Source organism: Bufo gargarizans, chromosome 8, assembly GCF_014858855.1.
Source record: "Bufo gargarizans isolate SCDJY-AF-19 chromosome 8, ASM1485885v1, whole genome shotgun sequence".
In the NCBI taxonomy this organism is placed as follows: Eukaryota; Metazoa; Chordata; class Amphibia; order Anura; family Bufonidae; genus Bufo; species Bufo gargarizans.
Genome location: NC_058087.1, coordinates 12819720 through 12840364, shown reverse-complemented (window position 1 = coordinate 12840364; position 20645 = coordinate 12819720). Strand labels below are relative to the sequence as shown.

The 20645-nt window shown below is 40.8% G+C and overlaps 1 protein-coding gene across 1 annotated transcript in view; it reads left to right on the top strand.

Moving 5' to 3' along the window:
* Positions 1-20645, top strand: part of B3GALT1 (beta-1,3-galactosyltransferase 1) — a 352152-nt gene that overhangs the window by 124751 nt on the left and 206756 nt on the right. Inside the window, exon 2 of the mRNA XM_044304313.1 lies at positions 128-187. The gene's annotated coding sequence lies outside the window, so the exon portion shown is untranslated. The remainder of the gene's footprint in view (positions 1-127; positions 188-20645) is intronic.

The following is a 20645-nucleotide window of genomic DNA, read 5'->3' as shown; positions in this document are numbered from 1 at the left end:
CTCATTCAATGAGTTAGATTTACCAGTAGAAAAGATCATGGGTTGTTTGAATTGCTCTTTTAAATTTTGTTAATTTTATGCCTTGATATTTTTGTATAATATTAAAGTTTTTTTCTTTTTCTTATAGTTTATTTGCTGGATTGAAGATGACAGATGAAAAGAGTGCATAATGATTCCAACATCTCCGGTATGTCCTGTGAAATATAATAAAATTATCCAGTTCGGCTGGAGCATTGCTATGCTCGGCACATCGCGGATTTCAGCCGAACACCACATGTGCTCGATGCTCGAGTCAGTGTATTTAAATCTAATTTAGCCTCTATTTCTATGCAGAAGATCGCTGTACAGTGAGGGAATCTCTCAGTGTGAGTCCACGGCTTAGGAGTCCCTGCTATGACTCCATATATAGCTATGTCCATATATGGGGTCAGTGCTTGGGGACACCCCAGTGTATTTAAATAAAATTTAGCCTGAATTTCAGAAAAGTTTCTGCCGGGATTCAAACTCACAACCTTTTGCATTAGAGGCAAGGCACTTAACCACTCAGCTATAATAGCTGCATAGCCAGTTACTTAAAAAAAAAGAAAGAGACTTCTACTGTACTGTACTTCTACTAAGACCTATACAGTAGAAGTCTCATTTTTTATTATTATTTTTAAAGCAACTGGCTATGCAGCTATATAGTGTAGTGGTTAAAGTTCTGGGCTATGATGCAGAAGCTGTGATTTCAAATCCAGTCAGAAACCTTTTCAGAAATAGAGGTTAAATTCGATTTACATATTACATTTTTTTTTTTGTAATTGTAAAAAATGTATGGCACAAAATAAATGTGTAATTACTAGAAAAAATAAAATAATATATATATATATATACCGTATATATATATATATGTATATATATATATATATATATATATATATATAGAGAGAGAGAGAGAGAGAGAGAGAGAGAGAGAGAGAGATAAAATCATACTTCTGATATATATGAATGCATAATATATGGGAAACTACTACTGATGTTTTAGCCATAATATATTGACATATATGATAATATATTATATATTCTAAATATATAATAATATGTGTAAATATATTATGGCTAAAACATATATATGTTTAAATTAAGTTTAGCCTCTATTTTGGATAAAGTTTGTGACAGGATTTGAACTCACAGCTTTAGCATCACAGCCTATAACGTTAACCACTACACTATATAGCTGCATAGCTTGTCGCTGAAAAAACAAAAACAAAAACAAAATTTGACTTCTTCTGTATAGGTCTCAGTAGAAGTACAGTACAGTAGAAGTCTCATATTTTTTTAAGTAACTGGCTATGCAGCTATTATAGCTGCGTGGTTAAGTGCCTGCCTCTAATACAGAAGGTTGTGAGTTGGAATCCTAGCAGAAACTTTTCTGAAATACAGGCTAAATTAGCTTTAAATACACTGGGGTGTCCCCAAGCACTGACTCCATATATGGACATAGCTATATATGGAGTCAAAGCAGGGACTCCTAGGCCAAACTAGAGTCCCGACACCCTCCCCTCTTCAGAGCAGGGAGTGCCTGGTGTTATCCCATTGACTTCCCGAGCATCGCCAAGTGTTTTACTCGAGCACACAAGCACTTTGGTGCTCGCTCAACACTATTATCTATCTTTATTATGTATTATCTGTTCTACATTTATATACCATATTTTTTGTCCTATAAGACTTACCTGCACATAAGACGCACCTAGGTTTTTGAGGAGGAAAATAAGAAAAAAAATATTTTAACCAAAAGGTGTGCTTTTGGTGGGTTTTGAACTTATGGTGGTCTGTGGATGACACTATTATGGGGGATCTGTGGATGACACTGTTATGGAGGGGATCTGTGGATGACACTGTTATGGAGGGGATCTGAGGATGACACTGTTATGGAGGGGATCTGTGGATGATGCACTGTTATGGGGATCTGTGGATGATGCACTGCTATGGGGATCTGTGGATGGTGCTGTTATTGGGATCTGTGGATGACACTGCTATGGGAGGATCTGTGGATGACACTGTTATGGGGATCTGTAGATGACGCTGTTATTGGGGGTATCTGTGGATGACACTGTTATGGGGATATGGATGGCGCTGTTATGGGGGATCTGTGGATAACACTGTTATGGGGGGGATCTGTGGATAACACTGTTATGGGGGGGATCTGTGGATGACACTGTTATGGGGGGATCTGTGGATGACACTGTTATGGGGGATCTGTGGATGACACTGTTATTGGGGAACTGTGGATGACACTGTTATGGGAAGGATCTGTGGATAACATTGCTATGGGGGGATCTGTGGATGACACTTATATAGCATCTTATGCCATCACGTGCCTGCTCCATTAATAAAGTGGGAGGAGCATGCACGTGACGAAGTGCGTGACCGGCCAGCCTGCCTGCCTGCTATGGTAGTTTCATAGTGAGTACTACAGTGGATTGTGATACTGGACCCCACGGCGATTTCTACAGCAGTTGCCGGCCTCCCGCTCCTCCTCCCTCCCCACTGATACATCACAGGCCGCGCTGTGCCCACTGATACATCACAGGCCGCACTGTGCAGCATCGCGGCTGGCGATGTATCGTGTTAGCAGAGTAAAAATGGCAGGATTCGCCTCATAAGACGCAGGGGCATTTTTCCCCCACATTTGCATCTTATGGGGCGAAAAATATGGTAGCTATGCAGTCTCAAACATTTGTATTTACTTAATTCTTTCCATTGTTAACACGTTACAAGATTCAATTTCATTGGAGCGGTAAAGTTTCCGAGAGCTTTTCTTTCTTATAACAGTTAGTTTTCCTTAGTGCTTTTTAAAGGTCACAGGAAATTCAAGTCCTGATTCATATGAGCGCCTGTGACATAATCACAGATCTGGTGTTCCAAAGCAAAGTACATACATCACAATGAAGTTGTTTTATGGACAAAGGCCATGCAGAATTAGTGGATCATAAAAACATTCAGTTGTTATTCTTAATGGGGGGACAAAGAGTTAAGAAATCACAAGTATAACAAATAAAACGTGTGTCTTCCATAAATAATAAATCATTGGGGCACATTGGTTTGGTGACAAAAACATTACATTCTTGCTGACATCATTTAGCTCACAGATAATTTCCTGAAGTGCATAATTTGTAACAAACAGGCTCTGTTCAGATTGTGCTTGAACTTTCTGTTGGTGGATTTCACAATGTATTACTTTGATAGACATCTTGTTATATACAACAGTATACATAGATATGCATTGGCATATATCGCGTATCGACATGTAAAAAAAGTATACTTTTTGAAACTGGATGCTTCTGCATAGGAAACTATTGTCAACTACAGTTCTCTATACAGATTTTTTATTTTTTTTGCCAAACAAGTTCTGAGCCTGAGGACTAGATATGTACTGGTTTTCTGTAAATGTAAAGGTAAACTGTTATCTTCACGTTTACCAAAGGCAGAGATCTCAAAGATGAGGAACTGAAACACAAAGTAAATTGTAAAGTTGCAGAACATTTCATTGTTCAGTGATGAGGTTTAATTTTCATAAAACTGAAGGACTCTTTTAAATTGATTTTTGGGTGTACATCTGACGACAGAGTATGTGCTGCAGATTCAGTAGCATCAAAGTGAAGGAGATTTTACTAAATCTTATCTACATGCTGCAACAAAAATCTGCAGCAGAAATTGACCTGTGATGTGAATTTTAAATCTACAGAATACAAATTTATGTTGTCTATTTTCATCATGAATTTCACCCCTTGCAATGCATAGGGTTGAAATCTACCGAAAATGCAGCAAAAATACTAGAGAAATTTCCATTTAAGGCAATGTTCACAGCACATGTTTGTCTTACATTTCACGTATACAAAAAACATATACTTTAAATGGATGCCCTTGACAGACGTCATACAGTGGCATCTGTCACCAGACTCTGCAGAATGGAAAAGTGTAGTGTACTACGCTTATGTATCCTTTTTTATCTCAAACATATAAGTTACATGTAGGGCAAATATTTGATGTGACCCTAGACTAACACAAGCAGATTTTTGCCATGAATTGTTGTCGAAAGTGCCCCAAGAAAAATCTGCTGTAGAAAGTCCCTTCAGGAAAATCCACCCCATATAGCCTTATGCTAAGGGCATAACACCCTGGTGTGACTGGCCAAATTGTGACCATGCCACACCTACCTGTGGCAACCCATGGCTGAGAAATTGATTACTATGGATAGCTATAGGTTGCCCTCATGTGGCCAACAGCACCATGAAGTTGTACTGGAAATAAGTGAATTTCTTAAAATGCATTTAATCTTTTTTATGTTTTTTCTATCTCTCTCCTACACTTTTAAGCAATAGCTAATAATGTCAGAGTGACACCGACATACACAATATAGCTATGGGTAAACAGATGGTTGACTGTGTGAAACGACTGTTTAGAAAACACACTGCACTGTTGGAGTTATAAATTATTATTATTATATTAATGTTTATTATTATATCAAATTATAAATGAAAGCAAAATTGACACATTTTTGGTAATTGACAGAGGGGCAATTAAACATGCCCTGCTATGAACACATTGGTATTTATGAACTAAAATCCACTGAATTGTAAAATGATAAACAGTAGCAAAATTGCAATTGGATTTTGGAAAGAAAAAGTTGCAATTGTGCAGCCTATACAGTGAAATACATGCTGTTGGTGGTGCTGAGAATATGCCTATAAAGCGTTTATGAACTGCAAAAGCTTTAGGTTTTGGGGAGAAAAATCTAAATAAATATATATTCTTTAAAATCACTACACTATTACCTGAAAGACCCTAACATGGTTGGCTTGTGTCTGCCAGAGACATAGCAGACACGACCTCTCATATCAATGGCTGACCTCACCATGGCATCTAGGCTTTACAACTAGCAGACAGCCTAATAGACCGGCCAATATCCTGCATCTTGATTTGCTGTCAGGCTGCCTGTAATGCATTATGCGCAAGCCTGCCGGACAGCGCCTCTCCCAAGGTTATGTGATACTCCATCTTCATCCTCCCTGCTCTTTTTCCCTCTAGTGTAAAAGTAAAATGGTAAGTGTTTTACATAAATCGTCTGAAGCGAACCACCAATAATTTTGAATTGGTCTTAATGAAGATTTTTTTGTGAAATTTGTGACAAATCCCCGATCTTTTATAACCAATATTCTCATATCTAGGTTTTACTCTAACCCTGTTTTATAAATATACCTTATAGTTTGTGTTGGTCCCATCTTCCTTGCTACATGGTGGTGATTTGCTGTGCAGGAACCTCCATAGAAGCTGCATTGCTAGCAAACAATGGAGTGATAATTAGCCCAAGGGTTGTGGAAAGGGTATGGAAGGACAAATACCAGGCTCTTCCTTACCAGGAGCCACTCTCTATCTATGATCACAGCACATGTTTTTTTTTCCACTGTGTTACATCTCAGGAAATGAAAGTGGAAATGATGAAAATAGGAAATCTAGCCAATCAGAGGTCAATGGCACAAGTGGCAACTTGTAGGAAGCCATTCAATAATATTTGACTTATAGGAAGTGGTAACTTTTTGGATGACGGTAATACACTCGTTCTCTGGCACTCTCACAGTTTATGAGCCCTGCAGTGATGATGATCATTTCAGTGAATATTCACTGACAGCAGAGGGAGACTTTACTGAATATATCAGAGCATCCTTGGGGAAAGCTGCCAACATATCAATTGAGAAAGTTTACAGGAAAAGTAGGGAATGTCCCAGCAACAACCAAAACCTGAGCCGTAAAGATGAAATATACAGAAGCACTGAATGTTTAATCTGGAGATAAGGTTGGCGACCTCAAATAAATGAGCAACGCATGAACAGCAAGAAGGAGCTATATATATAAAGACTTGGCACATTGAAGTATGTAATTACCAGAAAGCAATTTGTAAAGTTGTATGCATCCTAATTAGCATAATGTAGAGCTAGTGGTTTCTAAAGCATACACTGCCGAAATTGCTGAGTTATAAGCCATGTAAAAGAATGTTTTCTAAAAGGCATCAACGTCTACATTCATTCTTCGTAGCAGAGGAATAACATCATTATCCAATTTAGCTATCTCATATAAATTATGTGGACGGCAGTCATAGATGGGAATGTATCTTTGTTTTAAAGCAAAATTATCATAGCATTTAATGATGAGTTAAACAGTTAAAATTTCAGCCTTTTACAGATGAAGCAGGACTAAATTTATGCTGGAGTAGGCTTTAAAGGGGTTTCCAAGACTTTAGAACTGATGACCTATCCTCTGGATAGGTTATCAGTATTTGATCGCTGGGGGTCTGACACCCGGCACCCCCACGATTAGCTGTTTGAGAAGGCAGCGGCACTTACAGTAACGTTGTGGCCTTATCCAGTCTTGCCTAGGCCATGTGACGACATATTCATTGGTCACGTAGCCTAGGCGCAGCTCAACACCAATTCAATTGACTGTGCAATACCAAGCACCGCCGCTTTACAATATACAGCGATGTGTGCTTGGTAAGTATGGAGAAGGTGCTGCACTCACAGGAGTGCCTGTGAGCTGATCGGTGGCAGTCCCGGGTGTCGGACCACCACCAATCAGATACTGATGACCTATTCAGAGGATAGGTCATGAGCATAAAAGTCTTGGAAAACCCTTTTAAACTGCAAAGACCTAATGTGCATACCATAGACATAGACTATGTGGCTGCTCTGAGGCCCTTGGAGAGATTGGTTCCAACCACGGCTTGTGCCATCCCCTTTGTTAGTGAGTGTCAAGAGCCTTTTTAAGACTCTCCTATCCAGAGGAGCTCCATTGTTAGCTAGCAAAATGATAGTGAAATGGTCTAAGGAGCAATTAATGGAGAAACAGGCACCATGCCACCTGAAGAACGAGGCCTCGTAGCGAATGCAGATCACCCAACACATACACAGCCATCCTCCATTCACTGCTATGGGATTCGGGAGTCTCATAGCAGTGAATGGAAAGAATACTGCACTAGCGCCGTGTGGTCTGTATTCACTGCATGCTCCTTCTTGTGAGTGAGATCTCCCAGACACCCAGAAGAACAGGCAAGTGTCCCACACAGAGCCGAAAAGCAGGACTCATGGAAATCATGGAAATATGCATGATGAGTCACAGAAAGAGGGCGGCTGTGTAGTGAAGAGGCATGCCCATTAAAAGGTTATTTATTAAAAGTTGGCAAGTATGCTTAAAGGTAGAGCTCAGAGAAATATTCCCGAAGAGCCGTTTTATTTGCTGTATATTGGATGGCGTCTACAGCTCATTCACAGGCATCTTACACCTAAAGGAAATTAAGGCAGTACACACTTTCAGCAAGTGACTTCTTCTGTTACTATGGTAACTAGTGTCACAATTTGCAGAGTCTTGTATGTATGTATATATTTTTTCTCTTAGTAATACAGTCGTTCAAATATTGGAAGCTTTCCAAGCACAGTACATGTCATTCCATTTGAGGGAAGCAACTGATAACCATCTTGTCATATAAAGTCATATTTACAACAGAGGGGTCCAGCAATATAAATTACTGTCTAGAACCAGTTCCACAATGCACATGATCCAACGTCACACATCAGACCTGTGTATAGGAGGAAAAAACTGGTTGTGACAAATGGAGGCTACTGTCAGCAGAAACAAACACAGAAATCACCGGCCCAACTCATAATGGCCCCCATTCAGTGGCGTGCCCAGGGTGTTTGGCACCCGGGGCGTGTCCTTTCTCTGGCACCACCCCCAATACTTGACCACATACCTCTTAGACCCAGGGACATCTCCTGTCATGTAGACGTTCTCTTTCCTCTTCTCCTCCGTTAGACCGCCATGACAAATTCTTTCAGCCACATCTCGTTTATACAGAGTTTGTAACACAGATACGTTAGATTTCTAAATTTTTCCATCAACCTCCCCATCCTGGTGTCCCCACAGTGTCATCCTGCTGCCACTCCCAATACTATGCCCACTGTGCTCCCCAATGTCCCAGGTACTATACTGCTGAAAAAATTGTGACCCCAGTAGACATAATTGGGGTCATTCATCAAACTGGTTTAAAGTAGAACTGGATTTCCAAAAGAGCTGTCAAATATGAAAGGTGGAATCTGATTGGCTGCTATGGGCAACTAAGCCAGTTCTACTTTACACCAGTTTGATAAATTACCCCAAAATGTCCCTATAGTGTCTACAGCAGCTATAATGCCCCCTAGAGTGCCCCCAGTAATAATAACAGCCTATATTGTGCTCCAGGTAATAATCCCTGTATAATGTCCCCAGAAATAATAGAATGGCCCCTACAGTGCCTTCCCAATAGCAACATCCCCCACGCTGCCCCCACACGGTAATTTCCCCCACACTGCCCCCACACAGTAATTTCCCCCACACTGTCCCCCAAAAAGTAGTGTCCCCCACACAGTAGTGTCCCCCACACAGTAGTGTTCCCCACACTTCCCCCCATACAGTAGTGTCCCCCACATTTCCCCCATACAGTAGTGTCCCCCACATAGTAGTGTCCCCCACACTGTAGTGTTCCCCATGCTGCCCCCACACAGTAGTGTCCCCCACACTGCCCCCCACATAGTAGTGTCCCCCCACATTCCCCATATAGTAATTTACCCCCACATAGTAATCCCTCCCATAATAATTTGCCCCCACACAGTATCCCACCATATTCCCCCCCATGTCCTCCTGTGTGCACCCCTCTAATGTCCCCCAAAGTTGGCACATAAAATAAAATAAAAAAATTTGCCCCCACACAGAATACCACCATATTTCCCCCCTACCTGCGCTTGCCCACTGTGCTGCTGAGTCCCAGCACAGGCTTGCGCAATGACGTCATCACACGCACCTGCGCCGGTATTTTACTACCCCATATGGTGGTGATCGGCGGCGGGGTAGGGAACTATGTGCTCTGCTCCCTGACCCATCACAGTATGTGGGTGTCAGCGCTTCAGCGATGAGCGCTTCTATCTGTATTGATGGAAGCGATCATTGCTTCTGGGCCTGCTGGCACCCCCGTGAGAGCCGGCACCCGGGGCAGACCGCCCCCCCTGGGCATGCCACTGCCCCCATTGGATGGTACCAGGCCTTTATTAAAGTGTGGTGGTGTGAGATGTGCCAAAATTATCACAATGTTTCTAGTGTAACTTGGCTGGCTCATGTGCCCAAATATCAAAGCTACGCCAGCTAAGAGCCTGAGTATCTTTCAGGCATTACTTGCACCAGGAAACTGACATAAGTAATGTTAAATATGTAGGACCATTCTTGCCCCACCTCTTCTCAACCATGCCCTACCCAAGTGGAGAGTGTGGCAGAGAAAGTGTAAAAAATGTTGGCACCGGAATTCTAGCACAGGAGGGCATAATACATCTTCTTCTGTTTAATTTTAAAATCTAACATCCTGTTCTGATGAATTTTGTGATAAATCTATATTGTTCTGACTAGATAAATATGATTCTGGCTATAAGCCAGTTCTGAGCCAGGCCTCCTAGAATTGGCATACCCTGCCTATAGTAGTTATTCCATAGCCTTTAAGTAGTGCTTGAGATGATCAACATGTCCGACCTTACTTTTACAGGTGTCTTCTAAAGATGACATTGCCAACTCTGTTGTTAATAGTCATACCGTGTCTGTTGGCATAACTAGGACATTCCACGTGCCCTATTAGGGTATATAAGACCTCTGTACAAATGGATGTAGTCAAAGTTATCTTGACTGGCTTAATGCAGCAAAATCATATTACAGTAATACAAGGATATTGAGAGCATTGCGAGTACAAGCTTGTGTTACTAGCAGATGTGAACAGATCGATTCTAAACTAATCAAATTTGACCCGAGTTTTCAAAAAATTCATGTCAAATCAAAATAGAGATTTGATTCATGGAGAATTTTCAGATCAGAAGAGCGGAAAGATAAATAAGGAGGATCACATGACCCCAGGCGGTGTGTGTGTATATATACCGGCAAGCATTTTCTTCCAAAAAGAGAACATTGTTCAGAACATTTTTGAAAATTATAACATAAAAAAACCTAGATCAGAAGTTTTTAAAGAAGCTGTTTGTTACCACCAGCAGTCGCTTGTTTACCCATAGCTATACACGTCTCTGTCACTAATATTAATAATGCCGTCTTGGCATTAAAAAAGCTTGAAATGAGTTTTGTACAGTCCTAGGAGACCTCAGAGAGTCATAAACAACCTTTGAGAGTAATTGGAGTGCTTTTGATTAGGGTAGAACTTATTCATACCCAAATCAAATCTGCTGACCAATTCATTAGAATCGGACCCGAAACAAATTTCAAGAAATTCACTTATTACCACTTAGTGGGAAAGTGTGGTGTGTCTTAGATGTGACATTGTCCTCCACAAATTTGGTCCTTTTTTTAGGTAAGCTAAGCCATCAAATAGGTGGCGTAAATCTAGTCTAAAGGTGTGCCAAATTTATCCAGTATCAACCACTGTGATAGACCTGATACAGGAACTCATCGGTGGCTCACATGCTACTTGGGTAACACATTACCATTGTGGTCACTATTTTGGCTGCAGCAGCATATGCAACCCCATCCTTTATGAAAGTTGACAAGTGGGAACCGGAGCGTGGTGGACTGAAGGAGCCAGTACATATGCTTCCCTCTACAGATCTGTGGGGGTGGTTCAAAAGTTTTTGAAAGCTGTAAAACTCCTTTAAGACTGTCTGTAAAAGTTTACACCGTCTTACTTGTAGTAAATCTTCCCCTTTATTTGCCTTTAGGTCTTATATTCTTGATTTTCTGATGTAAAATATTTCAACAGTATATTGACATAGCATCGGTGTTAAGATTATTCAGACCCTGTTCGATTCTCATTACCAAGTTGCGATGTACAAGGAGGAATGTAGGAAATCCAACTGTTTCTATAGAGCTCCCTGCCCTACTTTATCCTATCATTAGCGGTGATGGAGCAGAGTGCAGGTCTGAGGGCACACTTTAAGAAAAATTGAATCCCCTAGAATAAAGTAGTCTCTTACCATCATAGAAAGAGAAATTTGAAGACAGTATGTGAGAAGATCGATGAACATAGACGTAAATAGCATGTACATGTGAAAATCAATATCAAGAAGTAAGTTGTCTTCTTACAAATCGAGGTTATAAAACAGAGCATCTAACATCTTAGAAATAACATATAAGGACCTTCTCTCAAGATCAGAGGTGTATGTAGAATAATACATCTACAGTGTGATAGGTGAATATTAGAGCAATTATATTTGCCATTTATAGGGTGCAGCTGAACAGATGCCCGACATTGACTCCCATTAAAAGGGTTGTCTCACTTCAGCAAATGGCATTGATCATGTAGAGAAAGTTAATACAAGCCTCTTACTAATGTATTGTGATTGTCCATATTGCTTCCTTTGCTGGCTGGATTTATTTTTTGCCATTACATTATACACTGCTCATTTCCAGGGGTTACGAGCACCTCTGCAGCACAGATACGAGGTGGCCCAGAGGGGCCAACACTTTTTCCTATAGTGTGCGAGTACGACCACCACAGCTGAATTGCAGGGTGGTCATAACCATGAAAACAAGCAGCGTATAATGTGATGGAAAAATGAATCATGCCAGCAAAGGAGGCAATATGGACAATCACAATACATTAGCAAGTGCCTTTGTCTTTATCTACATAATAAATGTCAGTTGCCGAAGTGAGACAACCCCTTTAAGGGCATAGCCACACGATCAGGTCTCTGCATGCAGTTTTGGAAGCCAAAAACAGGAGTGAATTTAAAAAGAGCAGAAGTTGTATTTGTCCTTTACACTTTCTCTGCTTTTTACTCCTGATTTTGGCTTCCAAAACCGTATGCAGAAAACTGACCCTGTGGTCGCATCTTAAAAATAAATGTATATAATGTAGTTTGCTTTTTGCTTGTACACAGTTTCATTGAGAAGTATAGGTGCTTATGTTTGCACTTCAGTTGTTGCTGCAGTATCCCATTGTACAGTGTAATCACCCGTATAGAAAATCTATTACAAAAGGGCACCCTTTGGTTAATAAGTCTGTGGGAATGTTGGTGCATTGAATTGAAGATTGACCATGTCTTTTCTTTATTGCTTTGTGTAAGCCTAATATACAGTATGTTTTGCTTTCTTTTTTATTTCTGTTATTGGATTTTTATGTTTTCTTTTTTTTTTCTTGTTGCTTTTTGACATTTCTTTACATTTTTTAATGCTTATATTGTTCTCTTTTTTGTGTGTGATTGTTTTGTCATGGAACATGAAAAAAATAAAATAATAATAACACAGAAACAAAAAAGATTGACGGTGAATTACACCAACGTTGGTGGGATCCCATCAATCTAAAGTGTGTGGGCAGCATAACATACAGTCGCGACACACCAGTCATGACCAGGTGACTTATGGGCCACTGTTGTCTCGTGCAATGTAAGTGCATTGAGTAGCAAATAACTGGTAGCGAGTACAGCGGCAACAGAGAACTTTACTGAAGAATAGCAGGTTAACGCAGCGGCCAAGTCAGTAGCAGTGTTCAAGCCAACTTATCACAGACAACAGTTCATCCACTAGAGAGGCAAAGACTTAAACATCACACAGTCCAAGTTACATTACAACAGTGGTGGTGCCGATGTGGTGCAGGTACAATATTGCACCTTCTTCGTTTCAGGGGTTGGTGGCTATATCATGTAGAGTCTCCTGAAGACCTGCTGAAGTCCTAATGGTATGTATCATACAGAATATCTCTATGACCTACTTGTAGGCCAGGCCCCATCCCTACCTCATTTTACTGTTTCATTAGCTGTGTGGTTTTTGCCACATGGGCAGCAGGAGAATACAGACTACACGTCCTTAGCACCAGTTGGCAGATACCTCGTGGTAATTACATGGGATAAATGCCCAACAAGACTCTTGCCCTCTCAGGGCAGGAAGGAAATTCCCCATTTAGAATGTTTCTACTGGCCCAAGTGAGGAGCACAGAATACCCAACCTGTGCTCTGTCAGGCTGCAGAGGGCCAATGCCATGTACCTCCCCACAAAAAATTGAGTCTTGGGTCTTATCTAACCTATGTTATATTGAAAATATAACAAATATTAAGTACTTACAAATAGGCAACCACCACATTTCACATAAGGCAATTTGCAAACTGTACAGTATAAATATCAGTGTCTATAAACATTTATAAACAAGTGGGTAATCGGGTATATAGAAGACTATCCTCCGTGATTACAAAAATGCAGAATCTGATTGCAGTTACAGTACTGTTGTCTTTTGCAACCAATATTTTAAGGGAGTATTCTAACTACTACAAATGATCTCCATCCACTGGACAGGGGACAAGTATCTGATTGTTTGGAGGCTGACCTGCTGGTCTTCAGAACAAACATACACCCTGCTGCTTCATTCATTCTCTCTGGGACTGCCAGAGATAGTCGACTACAGCATTAGGCTATCTTCAGCAGTCCCGTAGAGAAAGAATGGATTGCAGGGTGCATTCTCGACAGGACCTCCATTCTCAGGTTCAGTGTGGATCTCAGCAGTTGGACCTCCAACAATTAGTTAATTATCCTTTATCCGGTGGATAGGGGGTAAGTTGTAGTAACTAGAATACCCTTTCAGTGATAGATTCCTATAGCAGCTTCTACAAAAAAAATCATGTAAGAAGGTGCTTATACTGAGCCGAGTAAAACTGTGCATTGTGGTGCTTCTTACTAAAGTAAACCTCTGCGAAGTCTTACATTATGAATATTGCATGCATATTTTTAGAACGGTAATGGGACAATATGGCTCTTAAAAGTAACTTGACCTGCAGTTAATGCAATGAAAAGATCAGGTTATGCCCTTGCACCTCATAGGAATTTCATCTGATAGAGCAGCAAATAAACCGCGGCAGTTATTATATTAGAAATATGCATGCACAGAGGACTACAGCCTGCATAGAAATACTAAATGAGATGGAAAATGTACATGATGATCTGCAGCTATAGTACAAAGAAATTAATTTTCCACAGATCATTGACTCCCATATTTGTGGTGTTAGATGTCTGCTTTCAAATAACCTCCTCTCCAATACATTTAAAGGGCATCTGTCGGCAGATTTGTACCTATTGTACTGGCTGACCTGTTACATGTGCACTTGGCAGATGAAGACATCTGTGTTGGTCCCATGTTCATATGTGTCTGCCTTGCTGAGAAAAATGATGTTTTAATATATGCAAATGAGCCTCTAGGAGCAACAGGGGCATTGCCGTTACACCTAGAGGCTAAGCTCTTTCTGCAACAGCCGCACCCTCTCCACTGTGATTGCCAGGATTAGGCAGTGAAAACTTCATCATGCCTGACCCTGTCAATTACAGTGCAGAGGGTGTGGCAGTTGCAGAGAAATCAGAGCATCTATTTGCAATGGCAATGTCCCAGTTGATCCTAGTGGAAGGTCCCTGCTCAGGAGTACTCTCTCCATTAGATGTCATTAATAATCATGTTAGAAATTGCTTACAGTCTGGATGACTAAAACTGGTTCCATGATACCCAACACTGCTATTAATTTGTTTTATAAAATAAAAATTCTAGAAAATTCTATTTTAATATCCAGAATTGGTGACTCTTCTAATGTTACATACGTATACTTATAAACTGATGGCATATCGATGGGATATGTCACCACTTAATGATCGTTGGGGATCTGTCCCCTGGGACCCTCACCAATGCTGAGCATCAAGGTGCCACAGAACTGGTTTAAGCTACTTTCACACTTGCGTTTACATTTTTCGGTATTGAGATCCATCATAGGATCTCAATACCGGAGAAAAATACTTCCGTTTTGCCCCCATTGACAATTGTCAATGGGGACAAAATGTAACTGTACAGAATGGAATGCTCCAAAATGCATTCCGTTTGGTTGCGTTCCCATACCGGAGAGCAAACCACAGTTTTCTTTCCTTCCTGGGATGCGGAGCAAAAGGGAACAGATGCATTTTCTCAGACACAATAGAAAACGGATCCATCCCCCATTGACTTTTAATGGTGTTCATGACAGATCCGTCATTGCTATGTTAAATAAAATACAACTGGATCTGTTCATAACGGATGCAGATGGTTGTATTATCAGTAATGGAATCATTTTTAATTATCCATAGCCGAATCAGGCAAAAATGCAATTGTGAAAGTAGCCTTAGTGCCGTATCCCCACCCACTGTGAAGGGAACTGCATTTCCACATTCTTTATATCCCCAAGAACATAAAGATAGGGCAGTTGCAATCGGGGGAAAGTTGGGAGGACCCCATATACATTCGATAATCAGTCAATCCCACTGAATTTCAGGAGGCTCAGCCGAATGTTAGGCAAATTAGTAAATCTGCATTGTAACTTTTGTTTTTCAATGGTTTTTCATCTTTATTCATTCTTACTCTGAACACATTCAGCTCCAAAAATTATCTTAATATATTTTCTTGCTGCAAATCATAAAATTTTATCTACGATCGTTATGGACCTTTAGTTTACTGCATTAGATTTCAGAATTTCCATCGTACATTGGCTAAGGGGCACTGTTGTTCTACCTGCGGTGCTATATTTCTACATTCATTAAAAGTCTATTGCAGGGACATGTTAAGTAGATCTACGGGGTCTATTCTCAATTAGTATACCTTGAAATTATGTGTGTGACATTAGCTGAAAAAGACCATTTCACCCATGGCTGCTTATGGAACAGGCAATTTACGCTCAAGTGTTCCCCTAGAGTAAGGCAGTATGAGGATTTATTGTGGTCTGATGATATGTCTAACTGCCCTTGTAAATTACAATTAAGCATAAGAAAATGTATAAATCTATAATGGTTTTCATAACTGAACTACAGATAAAAAATTCTGTTTCTGTCTTAGGTAGTGTTGGGCGAATTGAGCTTCGGATCTGCGATTTTAATGTTGCCTCCCTACAGCATTAAAATGTATTGTCTATGTAGAACCAAAAAAATCGCTCAAGACTTCGGTGAATTAAGTTGGTATTCATTACTGCATCTCTAAAAACATTTAAAATCAGGAATCTGAAGTTGGGTTTGGCATCAGCTGGTACCTTGGTACCAAACTTGACTTTGGATTCCTAATTTTAAATGTTTTTAAAGATGCAGAAATTAATACGGAATTAATTTATGGAAGTCTCACGCGACTTCCGGTGAAATGAAGTTTGCCTATATGGAGTCAATACATTTTTATGCTGTATGGAGACAGGTCTCTGACAGCATTAAAACCAAAGTGTTTGAACAAATCGACTTCGGATCTCTGATCCAAAGCTCGATTCGCTCAAGCCTGGTCTTAGGCTAAGACAGGCTTAGTTCTTTTTTACAAAAAATTTTGGAAAGTATAAACTGCAATGGTCAGATGTACAAGCAGCGTAAGGCTACTTTCACACTAGCGTTCGATCCGATCCGTTCTAAACGCTCATATTAATGCAGACGGTGGCTCCGTTCAGAACGGATCCGTCTGCATTATAACTTAGAAAAATTTTCTAAGTGTGAAAGTAGCCTGAGCGGATCCGTTCAGACTTTACATTGAAAGTCAATGGGGGACGGATCCGCTTGAAGATTGAGCCATATGGTGTCATCTTCAAGCGGATTCGTCCCCATTGACTTACATTGTAAGTCGGAACGGATCCGCTCGCCTCCGCACGGCCAGGCGGACACCCGAACGCTGCTCGCAGCGTTCAGGTGTCCGCTCACTGAGCAGAGCGGAGGCTGAGCGCTGGCAGGCGGATGCATTCTCAGTGGATCCGCCTCCACTGAGAATGCATTAGGGCCAGACGGCTGCGTTCAGGGCCGCTTGTGAGCCCCTTCAAACGGAGCTCACGAGCGGACACCTGAACGCAGGTGTGAAAGTAGCCTAAATCCGTTAATGATGTCATGCACCAAACCCCCTCGGCATGGATCATGTATTGTTATGAGGTCAGGCAGGCTTTTCAAAGAGGCCACCAAATTTGTCAGTGGGGACAACTGCGGCATCAATAATGTCATCCCCTGATATTTATCTTAGAGCATACGCTGACAAGGGACAACGGAAGAAGAACAGCTTATACATTTTGCTGGCCACCATGTAGCTGTTGGGAACCCAAACAGAGAAAGTCCTATGGAGGAGGAAGTGAAGGATGATGATGCAGAGCTATCACTGGAGGAGGAGAATGAGGCGCAAGAGGCAGAGGAGTCACATGTTCAGGAGAAAAAAGCTGATGAAGATGATGACAACAACTCCAGCCATGATGACCAATCAATTCATTTGAGGGCGGAGCCGGAGATAACTGAATACTCAGGCATGCTGGAGAGAATGGCAAGCTGTATGCTTGCTTTCTTATGTAATGACATGCGTATCCTTAACATCGACTAGTCTGACCATGCTTTTAGACCAACACTATCAAAGCAAAATGGTGAAATGTTTTCCTGTTGGCGAAAGGGATGCAAAATTACTTTATCAGGAAACAGTGTACACAGGTTGCTGTAGCATATCTGTAGAAGTATCCTTGAAATTATTACAATCTCTTTGTCAAATAAAAAGGAAGACTAAAGGAGGAGACAAGCGCTCTTTGAACTGCATCAATGTAAATGAGATGCTGGGTCAACGGCAACTCTCGAGTTAGGAATTAATTCCTTAGTACAGTAGTTTAAAGTGTTGTTCTGGGCGCTCCTGGACACTTATCTCTTTGAATCATGTGATCATTATTAGAAATGCCATGTTTTGTGAATAATTTATGGAATTTGAAACAGTTTCTGTGGTGCTTTATATGGGAAGTGAAATAAAATGTTTAACATGATCTGCAAGTTTAAAGAAAGTGCGCTTGGCTCTGAAATGATAAATTGCCTCAGCTCATAACATTACTTCTAAGACTGATGAGAAAAACTGATTTCATTTATAATCTTTACCCGCTCAAGGTTTTTTCTCAAGAGAGAGAAAAAAGTCCATGCCCTCCGAAGGATTAAAAATAGATTAAATCAGAATATCATTATAAAAGCTCATATGGCGCACCCTGCATTCGAATGACCTGGTGAGCAACAAAGGAGATTGTGAGATTTTAACAATAGAAATGGTTATAAAAGTAACATTATACCACTGGCCCCCAAAGGTAAATGTCTAACAGGGCCCTCACCTACCAGATGACATTTATAATACTGATGTCTTCTTATATTTCGGATGGGCCCCCTTTAGCACCAAGGTTGGAGTTTGCAGCTTATAGCAGACAGAACATTGCTGTACCTCTTTCCAAATATTGATATTCTCTTAAAACCAGATGCCCCACTACGTGCCGATGTGTACATCCCAAACTTCTACAATTTGGGCATTTCTAAGATGCAGCAAAAACACTTCCTTTTGTGCTGTGCACTGCCATCTCATGTCAAGTGGGATCCACCCACTCCACCTATCTCCTGGTCTACTACACCTCCAACCCCCAGCTGTTCACTCCGAGTACACCTTAGGGCTCTTTCACACTTGCATTCTTTTGTTCCGGCATAGAGTTCCGTCGTCGGGGCTCTATGTCGGAAGAATCCTGATCAGGATTATCCCCATGCATTCTGAATGGAGAGAAATCCGTTTAGGATGCATCAGGATGTCTTCAGTTCAGGACCCGAAAGTTTTTTGGCCGGAGAAAATACCGCAGCATGCTGCGCTTTTTGCTCCGGCCAAAAATCCTGTACACTTGCCGCAAGGCCGGATCCGGAATTAATGCTCCCCCGCTCCCCACTACTACTATGACAACCAGGAAATTAATAGCGTCCTGGCTGCCATAGTAACACTGAACGCATTTTGAAGACGGATCCGTCTTCAAATGCTTTCAGTTCACTTGCGTTTTTCCGGATCCGGCGTGTAATTTCGGCAAATGGAGTACACGACGGATCCGGACAACGCAAGTGTGAAAGAGGCCTTAGTCGTCTGAAAGAATCCACCCACACAGCCTCTTATGGACAAGCTGTGGATTCCATCTCCCTGACTTCCCCTCCCACTGAATTGTCACATGATTATCACAGTCATTGCACTGAGCAATCGGTCGCATGACGTGAGGCATGCATGTGACATCAGTGGAAGTATAATGATAAATGGACAAAGAATAGGCGGCTCACTATCTGGTGATACTGGAGTTGGTGCTCGTGTCCAAATCTGGCTCACCCAGTCAGAAGAAAGAGAAATATACAATAATCAATGTGTTTAGGACAAGCACACAATATATGAAATCACGGATCACCTCTTACGGTTTACCTCGCACAGATTTATTTCCAAATTCTATATCACAAATAAAACTACCTTAAAATATACAATGCAATAAAATAAAATAACATGAGAATAGCACCATAGAACCATAAAATCCCCTCTGCAGTAGTGTTGAGCGCGAATATTCGTATTATGAATTTTTATTGCGAATATCGGCACTTCGAGAATTCGCGAATATTTAGAATATAGTGCTATATATTCGTAATGACAAATATTATTTTATTTTATTTTTAACACAGTACACATCAGGTAATCATCCCTCCCTTCTTCTAGCTTGGGGGCCAATGAGAAGGCTTTGTCACAGATCAGCAATATCCCTAGCAACCAATTGAAAAGTTGCCTACCCCTTGCTATATAAGAACCTCCCCAGCAGCTATTTTCTATAGTTTATTATAGTTATGAGAGAGACAGCAGTGTCATTGCTGTGCTCTGTGCTTTGTTGTATTACATTAGACAGTTAACGTATATATATAATTCAGATAGTTAGAGGGAGATAGTCAGTGTAGGTTAGATTGATCTATAGTGTAGGTTCCAGTGCAGGGTGTTAGGTAGTGTGATAGGTTCTGCTGTCCATACATGCATGCTACAGACATAGTGCTTGTGATGTCACAAGTTGCATGTATTGCAAAAAAATATGCGGATCATTAATTGACGAAAAATTCTATCTGCATATAAAGCTATTCTAATGTTCTGCCGTGCCAACCAATTTCTCCAGTCTCAGGAAACTTATACCAGCTTGAAAAATGTAGCATAAGTGACCCACGCCTGTATTTCACACGCATTGCGATGAATATTACATTGCCGACTTTCGCAATCAAGAATATCATTTCGAATTCGCGAATTCGTGAATATATGATGCATATTCTACAAAATATTCGTGAAATATCGCAAATTCGAATATTGCCCCTGCCGCTCATCACTACTCTGCAATACAGCCAATTGCACTTCACGCAGGTATTACCCAATCTATACAATTCAGTTCATATATTTCAACCTTACGGCCGTCTTAATGTTTGTATCATTTCCCAAAGGTTCAATTATTTTCCAGAAGTTGGGTTAGTTTGTGGTGAACATTGGCAATATACACTCACATGGAGGAGGTTTAATAAGAGTCCATTGCCAACAATCTCCACACTTATTATATGATTCCAATATCAGACATCCACTTTTAACATGTGGGAATAGTATTAGACATCCACCTTACTGCGTCTTATTTATATCCAGGACACGCTCTCCATTCCATCATATAAGCAATGAATTCGAAGGGTTTACTTACAGTCCTTGTCTGCCTGACTCCAATTGTGGCGTCTCACGTGGATGGAAGAACAGACTCGCCTATGTCCCAGTTATGGGTTTGCCGGGCAGTTGAATAAACAGGTGTACTGTGAACTGA